The sequence below is a fragment of the Camponotus vicinus genome, unplaced genomic scaffold (genome assembly GCF_025532165.1).
Source record: "Camponotus vicinus isolate PSW18456_S1 unplaced genomic scaffold, iyCamVici1.0 SCAF_7, whole genome shotgun sequence".
In the NCBI taxonomy this organism is placed as follows: domain Eukaryota; kingdom Metazoa; phylum Arthropoda; class Insecta; order Hymenoptera; family Formicidae; genus Camponotus; species Camponotus vicinus.
In genome coordinates, this window is record NW_028141979.1 from 10,688,030 (window position 1) to 10,701,348 (window position 13,319).

The 13,319-nt window shown below is 49.6% G+C and overlaps 1 long non-coding RNA gene across 2 annotated transcripts in view; it reads left to right on the forward strand.

The window, feature by feature from the left end:
• Nucleotides 1-13,319, forward strand: part of LOC145974387 (uncharacterized) — a 77,931-nt gene that overhangs the window by 4,910 nt on the left and 59,702 nt on the right. Inside the window, exon 2 of one of the 2 annotated variants that reach the window (XR_014439653.1) lies at nt 4,799-5,171. The exons of the other annotated variant lie outside the window; for it this stretch is intronic. This is a non-coding gene — a long non-coding RNA (uncharacterized LOC145974387). Of the gene's footprint in view, nt 1-4,798; nt 5,172-13,319 lie in introns of those variants that run through there. 2 annotated transcript variants of the gene reach the window in all.

Sequence of the window (13,319 nt, forward strand, 5' to 3'; positions counted from 1 at the left end):
GCTAAACTTCGGTTAGAATAAGTTGTGGAACTAGGCCTTAGTCAGTATATGTTCGAACAATGAATATACAAAAAATATTATTGTAATGAAATGGATTATTTAAGGAAATATAATGACGACAATAAACAAAATAAAATAATGCTTTATTTTGCTAAAGGACCCCGCGAAATCCTTATGGAAAATGGCTTTCGGTCAAATGTTTCGAAACTTTGCAAAAAGATAGTTCTCAACATGTAGATTAAAAGTGTCCATGGGCATGAAGCTCTAAAAATTCGAGATTTTCAGCTACAGCCATCCAAAGTGGTAGATTTTTGAATTTCTGCAGCATATTCCGAAGTTCGGCAACGGTAGTAGCTTATCTTAGTTGGGTGAGGTTTTACAAAAAAGTAATAAATACAAAAGTTTTGTAGAAACAAAAAAAGCCAAAAAAAAGTCGTCTCTGCTACTGACAGTTCCAAGCCTGTATTTAAAAAGAAGAGGATAAAATAACAAATACATGTATATATTTTCAATCTGTCGCACGCACGCACGCACGCACGCACGCACGCACGCACGCACGCACGCACGCACGCACGCACGCACGCACGCACGCACGCACGCACGCACGCACGCACGCACGCACGCACGCACGCACGCACGCACGCACGCACGCACGCACGCACGCACGCACGCACGCACGCACGCACGCACGCACGCACGCACGCACGCACGCACGCACGCACGCACGCACGCACGCACGCACGCACGCACGCACGCACGCACGCACGCACGCACGCACGCACGCACGCACGCACGCACGCACGCACGCACGCACGCACGCACGCACGCACGCACGCACGCACGCACGCACGCACGCACGCACGCACGCACGCACGCACGCACGCACGCACGCACGCACGCACGCACGCACGCACGCACGCACGCACGCACGCACGCACGCACGCACGCACGCACGCACGCACGCACGCACGCACGCACGCACGCACGCACGCACGCACGCACGCACGCACGCACGCACGCACGCACGCACGCACGCACGCACGCACGCACGCACGCACGCACGCACGCACGCACGCACGCACGCACGCACGCACGCACGCACGCACGCACGCACGCACGCACGCACGCACGCACGCACGCACGCACGCACGCACGCACGCACGCACGCACGCACGCACGCACGCACGCACGCACGCACGCACGCACGCACGCACGCACGCACGCACGCACGCACGCACGCACGCACGCACGCACGCACGCACGCACGCACGCACGCACGCACGCACGCACGCACGCACGCACGCACGCACGCACGCACGCACGCACGCACGCACGCACGCACGCACGCACGCACGCACGCACGCACGCACGCACGCACGCACGCACGCACGCACGCACGCACGCACGCACGCACGCACGCACGCACGCACGCACGCACGCACGCACGCACGCACGCACGCACGCACGCACGCACGCACGCACGCACGCACGCACGCACGCACGCACGCACGCACGCACGCACGCACGCACGCACGCACGCACGCACGCACGCACGCACGCACGCACGCACGCACGCACGCACGCACGCACGCACGCACGCACGCACGCACGCACGCACGCACGCACGCACGCACGCACGCACGCACGCACGCACGCACGCACGCACGCACGCACGCACGCACGCACGCACGCACGCACGCACGCACGCACGCACGCACGCACGCACGCACGCACGCACGCACGCACGCACGCACGCACGCACGCACGCACGCACGCACGCACGCACGCACGCACGCACGCACGCACGCACGCACGCACGCACGCACGCACGCACGCACGCACGCACGCACGCACGCACGCACGCACGCACGCACGCACGCACGCACGCACGCACGCACGCACGCACGCACGCACGCACGCACGCACGCACGCACGCACGCACGCACGCACGCACGCACGCACGCACGCACGCACGCACGCACGCACGCACGCACGCACGCACGCACGCACGCACGCACGCACGCACGCACGCACGCACGCACGCACGCACGCACGCACGCACGCACGCACGCACGCACGCACGCACGCACGCACGCACGCACGCACGCACGCACGCACGCACGCACGCACGCACGCACGCACGCACGCACGCACGCACGCACGCACGCACGCACGCACGCACGCACGCACGCACGCACGCACGCACGCACGCACGCACGCACGCACGCACGCACGCACGCACGCACGCACGCACGCACGCACGCACGCACGCACGCACGCACGCACGCACGCACGCACGCACGCACGCACGCACGCACGCACGCACGCACGCACGCACGCACGCACGCACGCACGCACGCACGCACGCACGCACGCACGCACGCACGCACGCACGCACGCACGCACGCACGCACGCACGCACGCACGCACGCACGCACGCACGCACGCACGCACGCACGCACGCACGCACGCACGCACGCACGCACGCACGCACGCACGCACGCACGCACGCACGCACGCACGCACGCACGCACGCACGCACGCACGCACGCACGCACGCACGCACGCACGCACGCACGCACGCACGCACGCACGCACGCACGCACGCACGCACGCACGCACGCACGCACGCACGCACGCACGCACGCACGCACGCACGCACGCACGCACGCACGCACGCACGCACGCACGCACGCACGCACGCACGCACGCACGCACGCACGCACGCACGCACGCACGCACGCACGCACGCACGCACGCACGCACGCACGCACGCACGCACGCACGCACGCACGCACGCACGCACGCACGCACGCACGCACGCACGCACGCACGCACGCACGCACGCACGCACGCACGCACGCACGCACGCACGCACGCACGCACGCACGCACGCACGCACGCACGCACGCACGCACGCACGCACGCACGCACGCACGCACGCACGCACGCACGCACGCACGCACGCACGCACGCACGCACGCACGCACGCACGCACGCACGCACGCACGCACGCACGCACGCACGCACGCACGCACGCACGCACGCACGCACGCACGCACGCACGCACGCACGCACGCACGCACGCACGCACGCACGCACGCACGCACGCACGCACGCACGCACGCACGCACGCACGCACGCACGCACGCACGCACGCACGCACGCACGCACGCACGCACGCACGCACGCACGCACGCACGCACGCACGCACGCACGCACGCACGCACGCACGCACGCACGCACGCACGCACGCACGCACGCACGCACGCACGCACGCACGCACGCACGCACGCACGCACGCACGCACGCACGCACGCACGCACGCACGCACGCACGCACGCACGCACGCACGCACGCACGCACGCACGCACGCACGCACGCACGCACGCACGCACGCACGCACGCACGCACGCACGCACGCACGCACGCACGCACGCACGCACGCACGCACGCACGCACGCACGCACGCACGCACGCACGCACGCACGCACGCACGCACGCACGCACGCACGCACGCACGCACGCACGCACGCACGCACGCACGCACGCACGCACGCACGCACGCACGCACGCACGCACGCACGCACGCACGCACGCACGCACGCACGCACGCACGCACGCACGCACGCACGCACGCACGCACGCACGCACGCACGCACGCACGCACGCACGCACGCACGCACGCACGCACGCACGCACGCACGCACGCACGCACGCACGCACGCACGCACGCACGCACGCACGCACGCACGCACGCACGCACGCACGCACGCACGCACGCACGCACGCACGCACGCACGCACGCACGCACGCACGCACGCACGCACGCACGCACGCACGCACGCACGCACGCACGCACGCACGCACGCACGCACGCACGCACGCACGCACGCACGCACGCACGCACGCACGCACGCACGCACGCACGCACGCACGCACGCACGCACGCACGCACGCACGCACGCACGCACGCACGCACGCACGCACGCACGCACGCACGCACGCACGCACGCACGCACGCACGCACGCACGCACGCACGCACGCACGCACGCACGCACGCACGCACGCACGCACGCACGCACGCACGCACGCACGCACGCACGCACGCACGCACGCACGCACGCACGCACGCACGCACGCACGCACGCACGCACGCACGCACGCACGCACGCACGCACGCACGCACGCACGCACGCACGCACGCACGCACGCACGCACGCACGCACGCACGCACGCACGCACGCACGCACGCACGCACGCACGCACGCACGCACGCACGCACGCACGCACGCACGCACGCACGCACGCACGCACGCACGCACGCACGCACGCACGCACGCACGCACGATTAAGGCAGTCTACTTGGCACAAAAAATCATAAATCAGATAGTCTTGATAATTCTCATGCTTCCTACATGCCTATGTTTCTTAAACTTTGAGGACTTATAACTTTCACTTTCCCCAACGTAAAAAGCTTTTCATAGAGTGTTTTGGAAAGCTCTCGACCGCAATTATACAAATATGCAATCAAAAAAGTGCGAAGCTCTGGCCCAAAAATCAACCTTATTGGTTCAAACTCCTTCAAAAATCTGTCACTTTGGATGGCTGTAGCTGAAAATCTCGAATTTTTAGAGCTTCAGGCCCATGGACACATTTAATCTACATGTTGAGAACTATCTTTTTGCAAAGTTTCGAAACATTTGACCGAAAGCCATTTTCCATAAGGATTCCGCGGGGTCCTTTTTGGTGAAAAAATTCTGTATACAACTTTAATGCGCAGACGTATATTTTTAGCTAAGGTAATACATGAAAAAGAGAGACGGCAATACCAAATAGATACTGTCTCCCTCGGCTCGAGGTCACCGGGCAATAACAAAGGCAGCGCTCGTTCCAGTTAGTTCTGGGTGCTTTCCATCTATATACGTTTGTGTTAGCTTGTGTCAACTTATGTTAACTGGAGTTAAGGTATTGTATTCTGTATTTCTGTTGTGGCACTGGGCAATATTATTTTTCGCCCATGCTACCAGATATCTTCGTGAGTATTAATAATCAGCAGAGTTTCTTACATTAAATAAAGTATAACAATCAGAGGTCATAGGTAAGGAAGGGGAAAGGATGAGGGGAAGGAGTAGGAGGGGGATTGGGGCGGCTATATCGCAGAAATAAATTTTCTGCCTCAGCTGGACTTGAACTCAAGACCCCTTTTTGGCCTATATGGCAGGCAAGTACTTTGTCGCCTTAGCCACACGCCGCCCCAACTGGAGTTAAGGTACAATTTCATGCAGACGCTCGACGCCACGGTCTTACATACAGGTCTGGAAACTCCGGTGGTGGGGGAGGTCTCACTTAGTGTGTCCGTTTTTCGGAAGTTCACGGCTTGCCTGCTAGGTTCGCTGCGATCTAGAAGTCATTTTAGACGTATGTTAGAGAGAGAACGACTACTGCCGTCTATCTCTGTCTCTCTCGCTCGTATTGCGACTTCTAGTCGAAAAACGGACACACTAAGTGAGACCTCCCCCACCACTAAAAAAGGCCTGAGTTTCCAGACCTGTATGTAAGGCCGTGCTCGACGCTCATTTTTAGCGTCAAATCTGGTCACGTGACTACATTTGACGCTCTATCTGTGGAGGAGGCAATAGCGTCAAACAGCCAGCGTCCATGCTTGTTTGAGCGTTTGCGAAGTCTGTATCCGTATTATCGACTTGTTTATCACTTAGCGCATCTTTGATAGTATATGAAACAAACAATATAATATTCTGTAATAAAAAATTACTTTCAAGTGATATTTTGAGTGCAGTGTAATATATTTAATAATTCAGAGGGACGCGAAATATAGCCTAACCATGTTAGGTCCACGAGCCTAACCACTGGATTGACTGAAATGAGCGTCGAGCGTCAAAGCTAAACACAGTTTAACTTTTATCTCTCGACGCGGGAATTTAAAAATCTATTACGTGACCAGATTTGACGCTAAAAATGAGCATCGAGCGTCTGCATGAAATTGTACCTTTAGTAACCTTAAATACAATAAATGGAAAGCATTTTATGCGCAAAAGTTGATGCGCACAATTATGTACATTGAGCATAAGAGAGTATAAGAGAAAAAATTAATTTCACGTACATATAAAATATTTTGTACATAAAAATTATAATTTTGTAATATAAATATATAAAGGTATGTAAATTTATAATCATATTTATATATTCTACATGTGTGTATATATATATATATATACATATATATGTAATTAAAATATTTATTTTTGTAAAATGAAAATCTCTATTTGAATATAATTTAATAATAAATAATATTTTTCAACAGATGAATGAAGATAATTGAGATAAATAATAATTGTACTATTTTACATTTGACAATTAATTTTTTCTACTTAACATAAACAAAATTGATATAAAAAACTTAAATAATGACAAAAATACATAATAATAGTTAAATATTTTATACCTTTAGTTCCATCTTGCAACAATTTTTTCTTTCATACACATCAGGTTTAACTACATTTCTTCTTCTTCTAGTTTTGTTGGCACGGATTCAAACTTTCTCATGCGGCCATAGACTTTAACCACACTTGACTCACCTCTTAAGCAGAGTCAATGGAAGTTGACGTGTCATCGACTAAAAGCGACACAAATGTAATGGAAAGCAGAAATGGTACTTGAAGTCACCTCGTGTCGACTTGTGTTACTAAATGGAAAACACCCTCTATAGTTCAATGCTTACGACTCATTGGGTGCATCCAGAAGCACAACCTCTCACTGAGCGGCTAAGTAGCAATTGAATGTGATTGGTTTCTATCTTTGAATTCATCAATCACATTCGAGTGCTACTTAGCCACTCAGTGAGCGGTTGTGCTTCTGGATGTACCCATTGGCTGCGTTCAGCAGGAAAAGCTGCTTTGCAACTGTTGTAAAATTCGTGAATCTGATTGGTGTATGCTCTTAGATTCAGTCAAAATTAAGAGCATACACCAATCAGGCTCACGCATTTTACAACAGTTGCAAAGCAGCTTTTTCTGCTGAACGTAGCCATTGTAGCGAAAGCTACTACTTGAACAGTGTTACTAACTCGCAGAAATTAAAATTACGTCCCTAGAGATTTTTGTTGGTACCAACATTATCCTCTTTACTTTTCGGGAAAATGTCGTGTAATCAGCTCCGGGAACTTCGATTTTTTCAATTTTTTTATAGCGACTCGTTTGTTGATCGTTTGTTAGTGATTGTTGGCCTAATTACAGCGTATGTTGGTTTATATTTTTTTGTAAAATAAAGAAAAAAATTAGCGTGGTTAGCCGGCGAAATCTCATTTTCGTTTAAAAAGCGGTTCAATAGATGCGGAATCGTTTGGGGATGATTGTTGGCCTAATTATAACGTTTGTTGGTTCATTATTTGTCTTAAAAACGAAAAATAATCTTTCACATTAAGGCCGGATCTACAATAGATATAATAAGCCTTAAGGAATTGATCAATCACAGTTGAATGTGAAATAGTAATCGAATATGATTGGTTAATTTCTTACGACTTAGGCCCAGTTCCACAACTTATTCTAACCGAAGTTCAGCTCGTTAAAGGAGGATTTATATTACGTTCAATGTCCGATGTATGATGTCCGATTGGATACTATGGGTTTGGGACGCAATGTAAATCTTCCTTTAACAAGTTAAACTTCGGTTAAAGTAAGTTGTGGAACTGGGCCTTAAGGCTTACAATCTAAACTCGGCTTAAGAAAAGGCTTATCGACAGGAAGTCGCTGGAATGCAAGAGAGCTAGGCTGATGGCAGAGTACGAGAAATCACATCTGTAATCGTGGATATAGAATAAGGCAGGAAAAAACGTAAATCTTGTAAAAACGTACAAGATTATTGTCAATAGTCTTTTACAACTTCGATTGAACTGCTTTTTAAACGAAAATGAGATTTCGCCGGCTAACTTCACGCTAATTTTTGTTTCTTTATTTTACAAAAAAATATAAACCAACAAACGCTGTAATTAGGCCAACAATCACCAACAAACGACCAACAAACGATTCGCTATAAAAAAATTGAAAAAATCGGTGTTAGATGACTATCAGAAATGCAGACGTTAAATAAATAAAAAAAAAGAGGAAAGGAAAGGAGATACTGATGAGCTTAATAATAATAAAATATAACAAAATAAAATTACTCAAATATTAACTTACTTAAAGTAATTCATTTAATAACTAAACAGTCAGACTATAATCTATTAATATGAAAATAAAAACGTTTGAGATTACATTACAAAACAAAATTCAGTTATTATTAAAGGTTTCTTATTAAAATAAATAGCACTGAGATTAGTTGCTTGCTGATTGACTGAGCTTGAATCGGTAAGAATAATTTAACACAGAATGTTTCAGTAATCTCGTAAAAAACAAAATAAGACGAACAAAGGATAGGTGAGCCTGACGAGATTGACAGTTTTGACTGTCGGCTCGAACACAGACAAAGGACATTGAGCGTTACTGGAATGATAGAGAGAGAGATGCCTGTAGACAATGAGAGTCAATGCTCTATTGAAATGAGAGAGAGAGAGAGAGAGAGAGAGAGAGAGAGAGAGAGAGATGTAACCACGAGGTTATAGACTTTGAGAGATCTCGAGCTTGTACTTATCTTCAGAGTGACATCCAGTATGTGTCCGTAAGGCCTGTCTAGAAGCCGAAAGCTTTACTAGGAGAGATACCCAGACCTTCGGACGAACACAGCTTCTTAAAACCTTCCTTATATGCGAGTGCAGAATCCGTATGTCGTTTCACGAACGACGAATGCATAGAAGAGAATCCGTAGGATTTCCTTCGTCTCAGTGCTGGATCTATTCTTTTAGATCAGCGAGATATTCTTTCTGCAAGGCTGTGTATTGATAGAAACTTAGCCACCCGAGAATAACTTGTATAAAGAATCAAACACAAAGAAAAAGAGGACCGTCAACTAGGAGCCTTTTCTTTGTGACGCACACAAAGAGCAGACTGAGAGCGGGCCCTTCTAGAGAAAGAGAATCAAGAAGAAGAGCGGGGTGCGCGCGCAATGGCGCAAGACACTGCTGATTTCGAGTAGTAGAAGCGCGGATTTCAAACATTTCCGCCCGCCTTCGTTAACACATGTTAACGAACTAATGAGCGTTAATTAAAGCTAGGAGGAGGGCAGAGCTTGACAATAGGTCGCTTGAAGGTAGACGTTTGTGTTCGAATAGTTACAGCTCGTACTTGTCCATCCTTCCCTGGATGTGACTTGATAATGCGACCTAGAGGCCATTTTGATGGAGGATATCTTTCATCAACCACCAAAACCAACGTGCCGTTCGGCAGAGGAGGAGATGTGCGATTCCATTTATAAGTCGAAAGATATCGTTGTAAGTACTCCTTAGTCCAATGAGTCCAAAAGCTTTCGACCATTTGCCGAGTGAGTTGCCATCGAGAGAGGCGTAATATCTTTTCCGTTTCAAGAGACGGCTCCGGAATTGTTGACAAGGAGCTTCCAATAAGAAAATGTGCTGGATTGAGCACACTCAAATCATCAGGATCGTCAGTGAGTAAGCATAAAGGTCGAGAGTTCAGAATGGCTTCAATTTGTGTTAACATAGTAGTCATCTCTTTATAGGTTAATAACTGATTTCCAACAACTCGTTTCAGGTGATATTTAACTGACTTCACTCCAGTTTCCCATTTTTCTCCGAAGTGAGGTGTTGCAGGAGGGATAAATTTCCATTGGGTTCCATCCTTTGCTAGGAGAGATGATAAATTTCCAGATGAGAGAAATAGTTTCTGAAGTTCGGAATCCGCTCCTTTGAGGTTCGTCCCACAATCACTGATTAGAGTTGAACATATTCCTCTTCTGGAAACAAACCGCTTGTACGCAGCAATAAAAGCGTCAGTACAGTAATCTGTAACAAGTTCTATATGAATTGCGGATGTTGAGAGGCATACAAATAATGCAATATATCCCTTGTAGGTTCTGGAGTTTCTCCCCTTCCAATTTTTTAAGATAAAAGGTCCAGCATAGTCCACGCCGGAATTTAAAAAAGGGCGTGATGGTGTCATTCGTTCTGGAGGCAGTTGTCCCATAATCTGCTGAGCTCTTTTTTGTCTGTATCGAGCACATTTTACGCATTTTAGAATGAACGATCGCACAGGTGCTCAGCCTCCAACAATCCCATAATTGTTTCGTATAAATGAAAGTGTGAGTTGTGTGTCTCCGTGGAATGTTCACGCATGAGCATCTGAAATGATAAGTGATGTTAGAGCGGAGTTTCGGGGAAGAATTAATGGATGTTTGAACGATGAGGATAACGGCGCCGCCTGAAGACGACCCCCGACTCTTAGCAGCCCTTGTGAGTCTAAAATTGGTGGAGACGTAGAAGTGAGCTTGAGCGTGGTAGTGGTTGCTTATCGGAGAGAATTTTCTTGAGGGAAGGCCCATCGTTGAATCATTCGGATCCAATAGAATTTAGCCTTTTCCAATTCTTGTGTAGAAATCGAATTAGTCAACGAAGCTGTAGTAGATTTTTTAAAGCGAGCTGTAGCGCGCATGCATAATACAGTTATCCATAATAATCGAGTGAGATTAGAATATCGATTGATTAAATCCCAGAGGTTGCTAGCTTCATAGTTTGTGGTGAGTATTTGAACAGACCTTTCTTCAAGATTTTTAGAGAAGGTTACAGACGTTGGGTTTTTTGGCCAAGTGGAAGAATCTTGTGATAGCCAATGAGGTCCAGACCACCAGATGGTGTGCTGGAGAAGTTGAGAAAATGTCATACCGCGAGTGCCACAATCCGCGGGGTTTTCTATACCCGAGATAATTCTCCAGATTGCTTGAGGAAGACCTTCATGGATGTAGCAGACCCGTTTATGGACGAAATCCTTCCAGCGAGAAGGGTGATTATTGGTCCAAGTATGTACGATAGCAGAATCAGTCCACATCCACACAGGTACTTGATTTAATTCTAAAATTTGGAGAACACGAGAAACTAATTTAGTTAGTATGACCGCTCCAGTGAGTTCAAGGCGAGGAATGGTCATTTTCTTTAGAGGTGCGACCTTCGTCTTAGCGCAAAGTGTGTTTTGAAGTTTTCCTCTTGTGTTGATGTTCGAATGTAAACAGTAGCACAGATAGCGAGTTGTGAGGCATCACAAAATCCGTGAATTTCGATATCTTGTCCGGACTTGAAATCGATCCATCGTGGAAATGTTAATGTCGTTATATCTTTAAGGAGTTCTGTGAAATGAGTCCACCCTTTCGTTGATGGTAAAGGTAAAGAATCATCCCATCCAAGGTTCATAGACCAAAGCTCTTGAATGAATATTTTCGCCGTTATAATGACAGGAGTCAGTAAACCAAGCGGATCAAAGATTTTGGCTATGGTGGAAAGTATGCGGCGTTTCGTGATGATTGTTGGCGGAGCGAAGGTAGAGGAAAACTGAAGGGAATCTGTGTGTGAGTTCCAGCAAAGTCCGAGTATATGAACTGTCGTAGCTTCGTTAAAGTGAACGGGTGTGGGATTGTCATGTCTTTCGAGAGAGATAAAATCGAGAGTGTCTCGATCGTTGCTTGTCCACTTTTGGAGCGGAAAACCGCTTGCCTTGCACAAGGAAATTAATTGAAGTATGATCTCTTGAGTCTGTTTGATAGAGTCCGCTCCTCCAAAAATGTCATCGACATATCTTCCCTTAGTGAGAGAGGGAATAGCTAAGGGGAATTTTGTGCCTTCGTCTTCGACTAGTTGTGCAAGCGTGCGGAGTGCTAGAAAGGGAGCACAAGTTAGTCCATAAGTTACGGTTGAGAGTTGGTACGTAGAAATTTCCTGATTTTGATCAATCCATAAAATGCGCTGAAAGTCCCAATCATCGGGATGAACCTTAATCTGTCGATACATCTTTTCTACAGGGCGATCCTGAAAAACGATCCGTCTATAAAATGACATATTCCTGACACCATTCTAAGACAATTTTTCCTTTACCAAAATTTGATTTGAAGCGTAGTTTTTGAATTATGAGCAAAAATAGTTAGTAAATCACGCGTCGGGTACAGAAGGCAGGCAGGAGCGGCGCGGCGTGCCGCGAGCGCGGGCGCAGTTGACCGCCCGACGGGTGATTATCACCGCATGAGTCGCTAACTATTTTATCTTATAACATAAAATTATGCTTTAAATAAAATTTTGGTAAAGAAGAAAATGTCTTAGAATTACGTCAGAAATACGTGTTGCTTAAAATAACGTTATTTTAATAATGAAAAGTTGTTCCGGATCGCCGGCCGTCCGACGTTGCAATCAGCTGATTGCTACACGCGATGTGTGTATGGCGGAGTGTGTGCGTAAGAGAGAGAGAGAAAGAGAGAGAAAGAGGGAGAGAGGGAGGGTAGGAAGGACAGACATTCATACACACGCACGCACTTTTTTTCTCGCTCTCTTTCTCTCTTTTACGCAACACTCATACACTCTCTCATTCAGTCTCTCACTCACACTCTCTCGATCACTCACTCACTCACTCACCTGCTTACTCACTTGCTCATTCACCTTGTAGCAGCGTAGCGAATCTTCATGCTATGTATTGTTGTATCTGCTGCACGGTTATGATTGCTAGAGATGCGCGACACATTGAAATTTTTTCGATTATTAGTCTCACACTCGATTGACACAATACAGATTACGCGATAACGAGTTTACTGTTTATTCACTCACTATTGATTTATCGATACCAAAAATTACTTTCAAAGAAACGCGAATGCAAACAGCACATGACTCGACGCGAAGCGACGGACCGCGGAGACTGCGCGACCACAAGAGTTATGTTGCCAGAAACGCGACACGCGACATCTAACAAACGACTTGCGCGTGGCGCGTGATTGACGCGAGATAAGACGAACGATCGGCTAAAACCTTCGCATTGCGAATGCGGTAGAAAACATGAAACGTATAATGACATACTTAAAAAATTAATTATTTATAATAAATAATTATTATAATAAATAATTAATTTTTTAAGTATGTCATTATACGTTTCATGTTTTCTACCGCATTCGCAATGCGAAGGTTTTAGCCGATCGTTCGTCTTATCTCGCGTCAATCACGCGCCACGCGCAAGTCGTTTGTTAGATGTCGCGTGTCGCGTTTCTGGCAACATAACTCTTGTGGTCGCGCAGTCTCCGCGGTCCGTCGCTTCGCGTCGAGTCATGTGCTGTTTGCATTCGCGTTTCTTTGAAAGTAATTTTTGGTATCGATAAATCAATAGTGAGTGAATAAACAGTAAACTCGTTATCGCGTAATCTGTATTGTGTCAATCGAGTG